We start from the raw sequence: 15,879 nt of genomic DNA on the forward strand, positions 1-15,879 counted from the left end.
AAAGTGGAAAAACAGCTTGAAGAAAATACGCCCTCGCTTTACTCGGGAGAGCAGATTAAATGCTATCAAGAGGATGATTTCACAGTACAGACGTCCGGTTAAGTGGTGAGCCGTGATCGTATAGTGGTTAGTACTCTGCGTTGTGGCCGCAGCAACCTCGGTTCGAATCCGAGTCACGGCAGCGTTATTGGCCATTTTATTGATGAGTTTTATTGTGTGGGAAATGAAAATCCAGGTAGACATTGCAATTTGGTTTATTTGGAGATGAATGATAGAAGGGGGTCGGGGGTAGTGGAAAATAGTAAGCCAACTTTGGAAGAATTGTTTGAGATCTGATTTCCTAGAACCTTCTACTTCTTCATTGTGCCGCCACAGGGGCTTTAATGTATATTTCATATTGCTCTGAGAAGTTTCATGATAGTGGATAGAAAAATTATCTCTTCACTGCTTTCAACTTTTGAAGCTAATTAGCCTGGGGTTGCTGAGCATTTTAAGCTTTCTGTGCTCCAGACAATTCTCTAAAGGCTATAGGTTACAGAGAAAGTCTTCATTTTTATTAATAAAGTTTTCTTTTTGAGAGGTTCCCAGTAAGGATGAAATCTTTTAATACTTCCAACCCCAAATGTAGAGGGCCAGCATTGAATGTACAAGAAGACTCCGATCCAGGTATTACTTAAGATCTGCTCTCTGTAAGGGCTATGGCAATTCAAAGCTTTGGTTCACAGTCTTCCCTGACAGTGATGAAAGACATCTTGAGATAAATTTGAGGTATCTTGGTGGACAATGCAGCAAACTGGAACAAAACATCACAGACAATGAAATTTTTGACTTTTTTTAGATAATAAACTACTTATCTAATAGCTAATTGCTCTACGTTATATAGGTAAGTAGATTATTACTGCTAGTTACTGGTTAATGTTATTATCAAGCTGGAATATTGGGAATGTATACCTGTAATCTTGGAATGTACACTAAATAGCCAAAAAAAGTTTAGTATTATTACAATATTAATTTAGAGAGTATATAGACTCTGGCTCTCAGGTCAATAAACAGCCTGCTCAACAGAATCCTGTCTGGTTCCTATAATTTCATGACCATGCTCTCCATATTCAGTGCAGCTGGACTCCCACACCCAAAAGACTAGCTATATTTAGACATATTTAAAAAACGAAATAATGCATGATATATTTATAACATCCCTTTTTGGAAGCTGTCTCCAAATTTCTTTCTCAGGTTGCAGGTTAGATCTCCATAAGGTTATAGAGTTATATGGTCTGTGCAGCTGGGCTCCTGCTACTTTGCTTCATTATCCTTTATCTGTGAACTTTCTCTCTGGGCCTATCGGGTGGCTTGGTCACACTTTGAATAGAAGGCTGGTCTCTTATCTAACTTGGGAAGACAGGAGTTAAAATCTCTCAGATACTAGCTGTGTGGTTCTGGAAACGTTCTTTGTAACTGTAAAATGGGAATGTTAATAGTACTTACCTCCCATACTTTTTTTTTTTTTAATCAAATGAGAGGGTACATAGTAGTCACCTTAATAAATGCATGTTTCCTTTGTTATAATGAGCAGACATAAGTTTTCAACCAAGGTTTTTATTAAGATAAGGGTGGTAAATTAAATATTCTCTTCTCTTCTTACCCCCCCCCATACTTCTTCTTCTTCTTCTTCTTTTTTTTAATAGCTTTTTACTTTCAAAACACATGCAGAAAGATTTCAATGCTTACCCCGGAAAAACCTTGCACTCCAAATTTTGTCCCTCCTTTCCTCCACCTTCTCCCTTAAATAGCAAGTAATCCAATATATGTTATTTAAGTTTGAGGAGAGGTACATTTCTTCTACCCATTTCCACATTTATCATGCTGCACAAGAAAAATCAGATCAAACAGGAAAAGAAAAAGAAAAAGAAAAAAAAAAACAAGTAAACAACATTTAAAAAAAAAAAAAAAAAGGTGAAAATACTATGTTGTGATCTATATTCAGTCCCCACAGGTCTCTTTCCAGATGCAGATGTCTCTCTGTCACAAATCTGTTGGAATTGGACTGAATTACCTTATTGTTGAAAAGAACCATAGTCATCAGAGTTGATCATCACCTAATCTTGTTGCTGTAAAATGTGCTCTTGGGTCCATTCACTTCACTTAGTGCCAGTTCATGTAGGTCTCTCCAGGCCTCTCTGAAATCAGCCTGCTTATCATTTCTTATAGAACAATAATATTCCTTTACATTCATATACCATAATTTATTCAGCCATTCTTTATCTGATGGGCATCCATTCAGTTTCTAATTCTTTGCCACTACACAAAGGGCTGCTACATTTTTTACAATTTGGATTTGTTTCCCTTTTTATGATCTCTTTGGGATACAGGTCTGGTAGAGACACTGCTGGATCAAAGGGCATGCACAGTTTAATAGATCCTTTGGGCAGAGCTCCAAATTGAACAATTCCTCCAACAATGTATAAATGTCCCAGTTTTCCCCACATCCCCCCTAACATTTATCATTATCTTTTCCTGTCATCGTAGCCAACTCAGGCATACTACAAATATATGCCATTTCTATAGTAAAAGAGGGCATACATTTAAAGTAACAGTAGTTAGTAGTAGTAGCAGACACATAAAGAATGCATGTGGCTGAGGCAATTCACACTTCCAGAACTATAGGGAATTCAAATCTTATCTCTTCTGCTGGAGTACTCATAAACTTTCAACTCATCTCAGCTGGACTTGTAGGGCTTGCTTCTCTCCTCCATCCAATTCTTGTTAACCAAGGTTAGATCTGGGGAGAGGAATATTTCCCATCAGTATGTTCACATTGTATTGATAGCAAACACAGAACAGCCAAAATAAAATAAGTTAAAATATATATAAAATAAGCGAGGGTCGGTGTATACATGTTGTATGCTTGATTGGTTTCTCAACTGATGTTTTGGCTTTTGCTTAAATGAGAGCAGTCAGTTCTTATTTCTACTCTCAGCCTGCAGACCTATAGGAAACAATAAATAAACCCAAAACAAGATCTTCTGTATTCCTATCCACCAGTACTCTAAACTAGACAAAAGGGAGGAAATATTTAACTGCCATCTCCTCATTTCCTTCCATCCTCCCTAACTAGGTGATCAAAGAAAGTGAAGATAAGGGAGTTGAAGAGTGTTCTATGGTAAGTCTTGCTCTAGGCTAAGCTTAATTCTAGTGTTGAGGGCCAGCTCGGAAGAGTCAGAGGATTCAGGCCATCCCAGGTTTTCCCGGTTGTTTGTCCTGAAGCCCAAGGCTGTGTAAATTTAGCAATGTTAGCTCATCACTTAGTCTCTTAAGAACAGTATTATCTTTGAGATAACAGGGAAGCTGGGAAAACAGTTGTGGTTCATGTTTCCCATGGGAAAAATACATAATGTTGCTTTTGCTAAAAATGTATATAAAATCTTACCCTCAGATCAGCAAAGGGAATTTGTTCTTCACTTCTCCCAGCTCACCCATGTCTTATTTTCAACTTGTCCTTCAGTCCTTCCTCCCCCCCCACCCCCAAAGACTAAAACCTACCTGGCTGCATGGCTGCTATGGCTGGACTGGCAGCAACACTCTAGCCAATCTCTTGATAGTTTATGTTGACTATTAGAATGAAACAAGACATCCATAGGTCATTCAACAGTTTTAAAAAGGGAAGTTTTCTTAGCAATGACAACAAAAAAGCATTGAACAAAGATTTCATAAAGGACATCCCAAACTGATTCATCTGAGTGAAGTTTCCCTCATTCTCATCTTATTCTGATATACTTCTCATTTGAAATAGATTCCTATAGAATGGTAATCAGGAACTCTTCTATTGTTTGACCCTATAAGGAGGCTTCTTTCTAGACACTTGTTTTATAACATGTTTATAATTTTTTAAAAATCGATCAAACACACTTATTGAGCCTCTACAACATGCCAGAAGCTGTAATAGGCACTGAAAATACAGATGCTCTCAAAGGAATTTATCATCAGTCTGGAGAGACATCATGCACAGAGATAAATAGGTAGATACAAAACACTTAGAAAGTGATATCAGGTAGAGTTGGAGTCTTGGAGATTTGGGGGAGTAAAGGATGGATCAGGGAATGTCTTGTGTAGAAGGAAGAATTTGAGCTGAGTTCAGGCATTTTTAAAAGGCACAGATATGACAAGGAGTGCATTTCAGGCATGAGGGACCACCAGTGCAGAGACAAGAATTCTGGATGTGCAGTGCCATCTATGAGAAACACTCAAAAGGTCATCTCAATTGAGGGGTAAATGTGCTTTAAAAGTTCAGAAAAGTAGGCTCAGGTCAGACTAGTTAAATGGTCAAGAGAATAGTTTATATTTTATATCAGAGGTAATAGTGAGACTCTGGAATTAAGGAGGGGAGCAACAAGTTCAGACCTACCATTTAGGAAAATTCATTTGTTACCTTTAAGGGAGATAGCTTCTAATGGGGAAAATTTTGAGGTACAGAGTCCAATTCCAAAGGTATTCCAACAGTCCATGTGAAAATCAGAGTGGTGGCTATGTGGGTGGACTGCTTGTGTATGAAAGAGAAAGGCAAATAGATATATGGGATGAATGAGAGTAAAGAATCAAGGGTGAGATTGAAAGTGACTATTTCAAAGAAACATGGGAGTATGAGCTGATATACAGAAGGCTTAGCAGAATCAGAACAGTAAGAATTGTATCACAAGGAATTATAAAGAAAAACAATTTTGAATGACTTAAGAAGTTTGATGTCTAATCTTGGATCACTGGGAGGCCCTGTGGTGAAATAAATGGCCCATTTCTTGACAAAAGAGTGATAACCTTATTCATTTTTCAATGGAGAATATAGGCATTTATTTCATTCATTTATGACTTTGTTATAAGGCTCCCTTCCCTTTACTCTCAATTTTGGAGAGGAAGAAGTTGTATAAAAGGGAGGTTAGTGATAAGAGTTGTCAAAAAGAAAAAAATAAAAATGTCCAAAGGGAAGAAAAGCAAGTACAAAAGTAAAGCAGGAAATCTTTGCAGGTTGCATATTGAATTTATTACACACTAAAATAATAATAATAATAAAAATACAGCTACACATAATAGAGATTTAAACTTTCATTCATAACTCTTTTTTCCTGTTTTTATTTGTATAATAAAGTATAATAAAAAACTAATTGTATTTTGTAATTTCAATTTTTTAATTGAAAGATTTTTTAAAATTAGTGTTTAGTCAAGGAAATCTGTTGTTGCACAGTTTTCATAATTACTAGTGATGTATATCTCTGATATAAGAGATTTAATATCAGAAGAAAAAAAAAACCTTCATATTTTTCCATGTTACTTGATGGGGAAATTCTACCATACTCTGAAATCTTCAAAAACCCAGCATAAATCTCAATATATAATCCCCAAATATCTCTGATCACATACTGGGAAGGAACACAGAAATAGCCTCTTTAAGTCATTCTGTCATGTTACAGGCTTCTTACCACTTCATATTGGTTGGCTTTCCCCAATTTCCAGCTATATAACAAATGGCTAATAACTGGGTCAAACAGTCTAATTGACCTCAATATTCTCTTTGTCTCTGTCTCTGTCTCTGTCTGTCTCTCTCTCTTTTCAAGATAGAGCCACTTTTTATTGATAACTTTTGTAATGACAATTTGGATAGGTCCTACTATCTCTTCTTTATTTTTTTTTAAATTGTATTAAAGCTTTTTATTGATATGCATGGGTAATTTTTCAGCATTGACCCTTGCAACACTTTCTGTTCCAAAATTTTCCCTCCTTCCCCTCTCTCCTTCCCCTAGATAGCAGGTAGTCTAATACATGTTAAATATGTTAAAATATATGTTAAATCCAATATTTATATAGACATATTTATAGTTACCTTGCTGCACAAGAAAAATCGGGTAAAGAAGGGGAAAAAAAAAAAAAACCTGAGAAAGAAAACAAAAAACAAGCAAACAATAGAGTGAGAATGCTATGTTGTGGTCCACACTCAGTTCCCATGGGCCTCTCTCTAAGTATAGATGGCTCTCTTCATCACTGAATAATTGAAACTGGTTTGAATCATCTTATTGTTGAAGAGAGTCACATTGATCAGAATTGATCATCATACAATCTTGCTGTTGCCATGTACAATGATCTCCTGGTTCTGCTTATTTCACTTAGCATCAGTTCATGTAAGTCTCTCCAGCCTCTCTGAAATTATCTTCATATCATTCATAGACCAAATTTATTCAGCCATTCTCCAATTGATAGGCATCCATTCAGTTTCCAGTCTCTCACCACTATGAAAAGGATTGCCAGAAATATTTTTTGCACATGTGGATCTCTTTTCCTCCTTTAAGATCTCTTTGGGATATAAGCCCATCAGAAACACTGTTGTAACTTCAATTCTTGATGAATAATTTATTTCCCATAAAAATTTCCCAGCCCAATAATTCAGAACCTTATTGTCATTGCTCACATCCCTTTTACCATACCTCCTGACCATTCCCTTATTCCCATTTCCCTTAACTCACCCACCTCCACCTCCAATTCTCCATTCTAAAGCTATATACCATTTCCATTCTACTCCTCAGAATGCTTGTTCCCATAATCAGCCTATATATTTCATCTTAAACCTTTTCCATTCTCATTCACTTCCATCTTCTAGCCTGCTTTTGTTAACTTAGATTCCCCACCTTTTTCAATACTGGTTATGCTTTAACTCATACAATCTTCCCATCCTGCTCCCTCCTTATGTTCCCCATCCCTACTCCACCTAACTCATCATGCTGGGAAAGTTGGAATGCTTCTTGCTTCTCATGATAAGATATAATGGACACCTTTCTAAATATATGCTGGTGTTCATGAGAATAAACCCACTAATTCAAATTAGTTTTAGAAATAAATTTACTAGGTTGTTGGAGTACAGATCAACTTGGACCTACATTTACTGCTGAGTAAGGAGAGTATGAGGCCGTTGGAACAGGCATGTGACACGTATACACTTCCTTATATTACATATAGCCTTTAAGATCTATATACAGCCATAAAAGGAAAAACTCTGTACTTAGCTTTTGATTGGAGCTCGCCATTGCTTAAAGAGTATGTAAGTTGGTATATTGCCTGATTGCGGGGGAGCCACACCTTTTCTACACCATGTAATCGATTCCTGAATAAAGCACCGCTTAACTCCTCGACAATTCGACTCAGTGTGATTCCTCTGATGCAGAAGCCGGTGGTACCTCGAAGACCCCAGATAGGTGGGTAAATAGAGGGCAGATACTCCTCCCACATTAGAAGCACGCCAGGAACCCCAAAGATGCAACAACTGGCCCCGAACGGGTGTAATTTAACCCGGAACCAGGGACCGGACGTAAATAAGCCCGGGAGCTTGTAGGGGAGTAGAGAGACTGCCTCAGCAGAGCGGGCTCTGCCTTCGCTGAGTTGCCCCTATTGAGAATAGGGAGGGAAATAAAAGAAAAGTATGGGAAGCGGGGGAAGTATCCCGCTTCTGTTGCCGGAGCAGAGGGCGGTGCTCAGTAAGCGCTTATATAAACTTTGCGCTCAAAAGGAATGTAAAATCCTCATAAAAACATGCAGGGAGTTTATAGGAAAAATCTGGGACGTCTGCCCCTGGATACAGCACTCGGGGGTGAAAGCAGAAAAATGGCATATTGTTGGACAACAAATGGCTGCCTATGACCACACCCATCCTGGGGTACTCCAACCTCGATCTTTAAAATTATAGATGCAGCCTTGAATCCCAAATCAATATTCATGCCGAGGGACGAGATGACGCAAGTAGGCTCTTCGCTGGCCGCATCTGAGTCCGATGAAGAAAGAATTAAAATAAGGAAGAGAAAGATAGAAAAGAGCCTAAAACCCTGTACCCCTGGAAAGACCTTAGAAATATAGAAACCTCTCATAAAGATTTATTATCAAGTGAAGAGGAGGATCGTCCTCCCGTTAGGCGCTCTCGCTCAAAAGCGAAACTAAACCCTAGCGCAACAGTGAGAATAGAACAAGGAGATTCATCCGCTTTAACCTTCCCTATACAGGGACCCTTATCGCCCCAGGCTCCCCCTCAGTACGAAGAAGGAGGCCGAGATATATCATTTGGGAGAACACTCCGGGATCCGGGTAGAAAGGGACTGGAGGGACTCGTAGCGCGTAGTCTGAGACAAGCGGCTAATGAAGGGGAAATTGTAGAAGAATTATGGGGAGAAGGAGTCTGCCACTGCAGTTATCACCCATATGTATGAACAAATGTCTCTCTTAGGGGTTCCACTGGCCGTTAAAACCGACAATGGTCCAGCCTATACTTCCAAAGCCTTTTCACAGTTTTGTAAAGAATTCTCCATTCAACACATCACGGGTATCCCATATAACCCCACGGGACAAGCCATAGTAGAAAGAGCCAATAGAACACTGAAAGAAACATTTTTTAAACAAAAAGGGGGAGTTATTCATAGAACAATCAATAAGAGAGAACTTGCTCAGGTGATCTTTACAACGAACATTTTACAAATTCGTCAAGACAGGACATCAGCAGCACAAAGATACTTTGAGACAAGTAAAAAGGTATGTATTGAACTACCCCAGACTATGCCAGATCAATTACAACCACCAAAAATCTGCTTACCAGGTACAAAAATCTTGTGGAAAAATGAACTAGGGGAATGGAAAGGGCCTGTCACAGTAGTTGACAGAAAACAGGGATATTTGTCAATCTACCCTGATGATGATGCTACGAAAGAAAAAATATGGCTCCCTCTTCATAAAGTACGAGAGTTAGACATTAACAACCCAAATGAACAAAAAATATAATAACTTACCCAGGGAATCACCCTGAGAAAATATGTATGTGTTCTCTTTTTGCAGATAAATGGATCCTGTGCTTCTCTGAATTATTATCTCCTTAATAGCTTCTGCAATCATCATTAGTATCCTGTGCTGTCAAAGCAAACTGCCAGTTCCCTGCCCTATTTGAACAATATTGATACTAATAATTGCGTGCTTCATACACGTGAGAATGATGTGGAAAATACCTGCTATAATTATCATTTTGCTGCCCCTAATCTCCCTAACCTCAACCCATAAGGGAGAGCTGAATCAACTTTACAACTACACTTGGATAGTGACAAACACGTGGGGAGATACTATCTGGAGTCAGTCCCAATTAGGTGTCACAACTCCCTGGCCTACCTTATATCCAGATCTATGCAAATTAGCGTTGGGGTCATGGGACTTAGAAGGTTATCACAATCAGCAAAAGGCGCCCACAAGAGAAGAACTATTAGCAAATTCAAATACATGGCCAAATAAGAGAGGATTAGACCCCTGGGGAGGGTGTGGAGCTGAGAGTAGAAGAAGCATGCTAAAAACGATCCCCTTTTATATTTGCCCCGGCTACCACAGAAGCCCCTCTTTAAACCCCAAATGCGGAGGAACAACTGATTATTATTGCCGAAGCTGGGGCTGTGAGACCACGGGTGATACCTATTGGAACCCTTCTTCTTCCTGGGACTTTATTCAGGTCACTGCCAATTATACACATCCTCCCCCTGGGAATAAAGGTTGGACATACCTACCTGAGTGCGCAGGGTGGTGCCACCCCTTAAAAATCACGTTCACAGAATCTGGAAAGAAATACAACTCTTGGCAGAGGGGCGCATCCTGGGGGATAAGACTATATAAAGAACGACATGACGATGGGCTGCTGTTCACCATCAAACTTCTAAAGACCTCTCCTACGTTGCCGCCCCCTATAGCTATGGGTCCTAATCCAGAACTTCATCCTGGACTCAAACCCTGACCAATGCCGGACCAAGGACGCGCCACCCCACCTCACCCTACCCTGAACCCTTCCATTATTGCTGTATCCCATATCACCACTTTGTTTCAACCAACACTGCCTGTAGGACCCCCTCCCTCTGCCACATTGCTCTTAAACATAATTAACGCCTCTGCGCAGGCACTATATAGGAATAACCCTACCAATGGCAGGACCTGGCATGGCAGGTGCACCATGGATACTAGGGTTGACTCTATGACCTAAGCCAGCACTCAATGGCTTGAAAAATTCCTTAGCAATACTTGGCCATTTTTCCGTGTTTAAACAAAAAGGGGGAATTGTTGGAGTACAGACCAACTTGGACCTACATTTACTGCTGAGTAAGGAGAGTATGAGGCCGTTGGAACAGGCATGTGACACGTATACACTTCCTTATATTACACATAGCCTTTAAGATCTATATACAGCCATAAAAGGAAAAACTCTGTACTTAGCTTTTGATTGGAGCTAGCCATTGCTTAAAGAGTATATAAGTTGGTATATTGCCTAATTGCGGGGGAGCCACACCTTTTCTACACCATGTAATCGATTCCTGAATAAAGCACCGCTTAACTCCTCCACAGTTCGACTCAGTGTGATTCTTCTGATGCAGAAGCCGGTGGTACCCCGAAGACCCCAGATAGGTGGGTAAGTAGAGGGCAGATACTCCTCCCACATTAGAAGCACGCCAGGAACCCCAAAGACGCAACACTAGGTCATTTAGTAGGAGAGAGAGGAGAGTAATTATGGGTTATCAACTGCTTAACTAGGTTTTCCCACACAGGAAGGCCATGTACACAGTTAAGTAATTTTGTCAAGAGGACAGCCTAAAAGCAAAGTAGATTGAGATAGATATGAGCAACCATAGGCATTCATCAAAATTTGGGTGAAATCAAAACAAAAGGGAATCTAAAACAAAGGCTTGGGATGGGCTGCCTGGTGGTATTCCTAGGTGTGGTAATACCAAAACAGGAATCTGAGGTCTAGAGGAATTAGAAATACTTTATAGCCATCTCTGGCTATAACAGAATCAAGAGACGTTGTGGGTGTGGGCAATCTTTAATCACATATCCTTGGATTTAAACAATATAAATACTTTTTCCTGAAAAGTATAATAAAACATTTTTCCAACAACAAAAGGAGTCAGGGTGAATGTGGGAATACTTTGGAGGTAACAATGAAGATATAGACAGGGGACATTATGGACAAATCTTGGTGATACCCTGTGTAAAGGTAAATGCTTCTGTTATGGGATTAGATCATAACATGGGAGAGTACATGAATGGAGGCAGGGTAGCAGGGAGAGAGAGGAGTGAGGGATGCACTGCTTCTCTTCTATATTTAAGCAGGTACAGACTTTCATAGCCACTTTTCTTTATTTGGTAAGTGGGACCAGATTTTTTTCAGGCTCTTTTGCTTTCTTAGATCTTCTGGTTTCCTGACTTTGGAACCTGTCCTCCATTGCTTAATTCTCCCAACAGGATTATTTTCAGTCATTATCAATTTCATTTTTCAATTCTTTTTCTGAATATTAATTTTTAAAGAAACTATTCAAAATTGAATTGCTCCCATGTGTGATTTTTATTTAATGACAAATGAGTGGCTGTATTTTTTTTTTTTTTGTATGACTTTTTATTGACAGAACAAATGCATGGGTAATTTTTTTTTTTATAACATTATCCCTTGTACTCCCTTCTGTTCCGAATTTTTCCCCTTCTTCCCTCCACCTCCTCCCCTAGATGGCAGGCATTCCCATACATATTAGAAAAACAAAACAAACAAACAAACAAAAAAATGCTCACATTTGCACTCATTTCCCAGTATTCCTTCTCTGGGTGTAGCTGATTCTGTCCATCATTGATCAATTGGAACTGAATTAGATCTTCTCTTTGTCTTTCTCTTTGATATCTTATCCACTTCCATCAGAATACATCCTCATACAGTATTGTTGTTGAAGTGTATACTGATCTCCTGGTTCTGCTCATTTCACTCAGCAAAAGTTCATGTAAGTCCAAGCCTCTCTGTATTCATCCTGCTGGTCATTTCTTACAAAACAATAATATTCCATAACATTCATATCACATATCACAATTTACCCAACCATGTCCAATTGATGGGCATCCATTCATTTTCCAGTTTCTAGCCACTACAAAAAGGGCTGCCACAAACATTTTGGCACATACAGGTCCCTTTCCCTTCTTTAAGATCTCTTTGGGATATAAGCCCAGTAGTAACACTGCTGCTGGATCAAAGGATATACACAGTTTGATAACTTTTTGGGCATAATTCCAGATTGCTCTCCAGAATGGTTGGATTCATTCACAACTCCACCAATAATGCATCAGTGTCCCAGTTTTCCTGCATCCTCTCCAACATCCATCATTATCTTTTCCTGTCATCTTAGCCAATCTGACAGATGTGTAGTGGTATCTCAGAGTTGTCTTAATTTGCATTTCTCTGATCAATGGCGATTTGGAACACTCTTTCATATGAGTGGAAAGTTTCAATTTCATCATCTGAAAAATTGTCTGTTCATATCCTTTGACCATTTATCAATTGGAGAATGGCTTGGTTTCTTATAAATTGGAGTCAATTCTCTACATATTTTGGAAATGAGGTCTTTATCAGAACCTTTAACTGTAAAAATGTTTTCCCAGTTTGTTGCTTTCTTTCTAATATTGTTTGCATTAGTTTTGTTTGCACAAAGCCTTTTTAAAAATCAATTTTATAATTTTAACATTTTTTTTGACAGTACATATGCATAGATTTTTTTTTTTTTTAACAACATTATCCCTTGTACTCCCTTCTATTCTGAATTTTTGCCCTCCTTCCCTCCACCTCCTCCCCTAGATGGCAGGCATTCCCATACATATTAAATATCTTATAGTATATGCTTGGTACAATATATATGTGCCGCACCGAATTTTGTTGTTGTTGTTGCAAAGGAAGAATTGTATTCGGAAGGTAAAAATAATCTGGGAAGAAAAACAAAACAAACAAACAAAAAAATGCTCACAGTTTACACTCATTTCCCAGCGTTCCTTTTCTGGGTGTAGCTGATTCTGTCCATTATTGATCAATTGGAATTGGATTAGTTCTTCTCTATGTTGAAGATATCCACTTCCATCAGAATACATCCTCATACAGTATCATTGTTGAAGTGTATAATGATCTCCTAGTTCTGCTCGTTTCACTCAGCATCAGTTGCTATAAGTCTCTCCAAGCCTCTCTGTATTCCTCCTGTTGGTCATTTCATATAGAACAATAATATTCCATAACATTCATATCACATATCACAATTTACCTAACCATTCTCTAATTGATGGGTATCCGTTCATTTTCCAGTTTCTAGCCATTACAAAAAGGGCTGCCACAAACAATTTAGCACATACAGGTCCCTTTCCCTTCTTTAGTATTTCCTTGGGATAAAAGCCCAGTAGTAGCACTGCTGGGTCAAAACAAAGGCTTTTTAATTTGATGTAACCAAAATTTTCTATTTTGTGATTAATAATGATCTCTAGTTCTTCTTTGGTCACAAATTCCTTCCTTCTCCACAAGTCTGAGAGGTAAATATGGGAAACCTAACCGGCCCAGACATGGAAAGGATTGACAGATTGATAGCTCTTTCTCGATTCTGTTCCTCCAATTTATTTATAATATCGTTATTTATATCTAAATCATGGACCCATTTTGATCTTATCTTGGTGTAGAGTATTAAGTGTGGGTTCATGGAGTATCTATTGTTAAAGAATATTGAGTCATGTGTTTAGAAATATAATGGATGAAAAATGCTCACTGAATCCAACCTAGATCCACACAGGTTAAGTATAGGATTATATATCTAGTTAAGCATCTGATACAGATTTTGAATCCATGTTGTCTTGACTGGCTCTGACCATTGCTCCATGTGCCTGCTTGATGAAAGGTTAGTGAAAGAAAGAAGTGGGAAGAGTGGATTTAATTATATACCCAATGAAACAAAGAAACATTTCATATGACATTTGGTCCTCATGTGATGCAAAAATATGTCCTGGCAAAAAGGATCCATGGAAATCTTTGCAGTTTAATCAATATTAATTGTTGAGGCTGAAGACATAAATTCTACAAAGAGCTCAGTAAAACAGAACCTACAGATTAAATCAACCATACTCTGATATTTGATAATTTCAATGCAGTGTTAAGGATAAGACTTTATATGAGAAGGCATAGTTCAGGAAGAAAGAATAAGGACAGGAATAAATTCTTGTAAATTACTCAAAAGCCTCTACAAACTCTTCTTTAAAAAAGTGAATGCTATGAAATGCTGAATATTGCAGGCACTGAATAAATAAGAACTAAAATAGTATATTTTAAGAGACAAAAAATAACTTGGTGTTGGGAGTTATATTCCTTGATAAGCAGTTATTTGTGTACAAGCAGTCTATTCACTTACTGAAGCTAAGATCAAAAGTAATAAAAAAAAATTTTTCAATGAAGAGAAAAAATAACTTACATAATCTGTGATCCATTATTCTGGATTTCAGATCATTACTTTGGTTGTATTGATTATGTTGATGCAAAAGTTTTTGCATATCACATAATTAACATTATTTTACTTTTTGGAATATCTCTATCTCTTGTTTCATTAAGTTTTTTTCTCTAGCCATAGCAACCAGGATTAGCTTAGTGTTATGTATGTTTGTGTGTGTATATGTGTATGTTATGTGGTGAGTATATGTATATAACGAGACAACCTAACTATTCTTATGTTAAGTACAAGTCACTCAGTCAGATGAACTAGCTTCTAGGGAAGGAAAAGACCAAAACTGACCTCATTTCTCACCTGACTGTGCTACTTTGGGACTTTTCTGAGGAACTTTTCCATCTTGGCCCAAGAAGATAATTATTGGGATAATCCCATCATCCTATGTAAATAATCTTGTCAGCCTTAATACTCTATTTTATCACCATTCTCTTTCTCTAGGATTAGAAGGTGGGGCTATGAACTCCAAATCTCCATTTAAGGAAACAACTCAGTTCAGATATCTCATTTCTCACTTGATTGCACTTCTTTGGGACTTCTCTGACTCATTCTCTACCATGTCCCCAAGTTGGATTCCTTTTCTCTCTGCTTTCCATTTCCCTTTCTTTTTTGTATTTGCATCTATAATATAATAATGCTTACTGGCTATTTATGAATTTGACTGCTTATATATTGTCTTCAGATATTGATATTTTGATGTTTACCATTGTTGATGCTGATGCTCTGCCTGCCACCATTACCTTTGCTAAATGCACAATTTTTTGCCACATAGTTCTACACTGGACTCATCTTCGTGGTTGGATGCTACTAAGTATGGTTAATTCAACACCAGAGTATCAATTATTTTTTAATAAAGAAAAAAAAGGAGATGAAGATTTCAGGGGCAATGATAATGAAGCATGCTACCCATTTTCTAAAAGAGAGGACATGGACTCAGTGTAGACTGAGACACATTTTTTGACAGAATTGCTTTGGTGATTTCTTTTGTTTGACTCTGTATATTTGTTACAAGGATATTGTTTTCCTTCTCTTTTCTCCCTTGATAGACAGAAAACTAGAAGGGAGAGAAAATATATGGTTTTTTATTGAAAAAGAAAGGAGGTATGTGAAGGCGCAAGAGTTCATCTTTTTTTTGGGGGGGGGGCTTCCTATCTTTTTGTGTGTGTGTGTGTCAGGGAAAGCACAGTCTAGTCCTTCAGTTTCTGCCCACAAAAGGCTTTTTGATGCTTAGCAGGAGCATCTTTGCCAAAAGCCTTCATTCACTCTTCTTCAGATGTTTTTCCTCTTTCTACTTCTCCATTTTGAATGCCACTTCCTGAACAAGGAAAGGTGTGAATACCTTGCAGTCAGACACCTTATCCTAGCGTGGTTTGGGGATTTCTTGTAGATGTCACCAATGACTAGCCTATACCTAAGTCTCACTTCCTTACAAGCTCCCCACAAGTAGTCCTCAGTTCCCCAATTCTAAAGTTCAAAACCACTTCCATTCTCCCTCACATCAGAAGACAGTCTGAACTTTCCAATTTCCATAGCTCCAAGCAACACAGCTTCA

General features: G+C 38.2%; 1 long non-coding RNA gene and 1 other non-coding gene across 2 annotated transcripts; both read left to right on the plus strand.

The window, feature by feature from the left end:
• The first annotated feature begins 109 nt into the window (after window positions 1–109).
• TRNAH-GUG (transfer RNA histidin (anticodon GUG)) lies at window positions 110–181 on the plus strand. Its single transcript has one exon. It is a non-coding gene; the product is annotated as a tRNA-His (tRNA).
• Window positions 182–7,084: 6,903 nt separating this feature from the next.
• LOC141539907 (uncharacterized) lies at window positions 7,085–15,851 on the plus strand. Its single transcript, XR_012481409.1, has 3 exons — window positions 7,085–7,232; window positions 8,854–10,453; window positions 15,837–15,851. It is a non-coding gene; the product is annotated as an uncharacterized LOC141539907 (long non-coding RNA).
• Window positions 15,852–15,879: the final 28 nt, after the last annotated feature.

Source organism: Sminthopsis crassicaudata, chromosome 4 (genome assembly GCF_048593235.1).
Source record: "Sminthopsis crassicaudata isolate SCR6 chromosome 4, ASM4859323v1, whole genome shotgun sequence".
NCBI classification, from domain to species: Eukaryota; Metazoa; Chordata; class Mammalia; order Dasyuromorphia; family Dasyuridae; genus Sminthopsis; species Sminthopsis crassicaudata.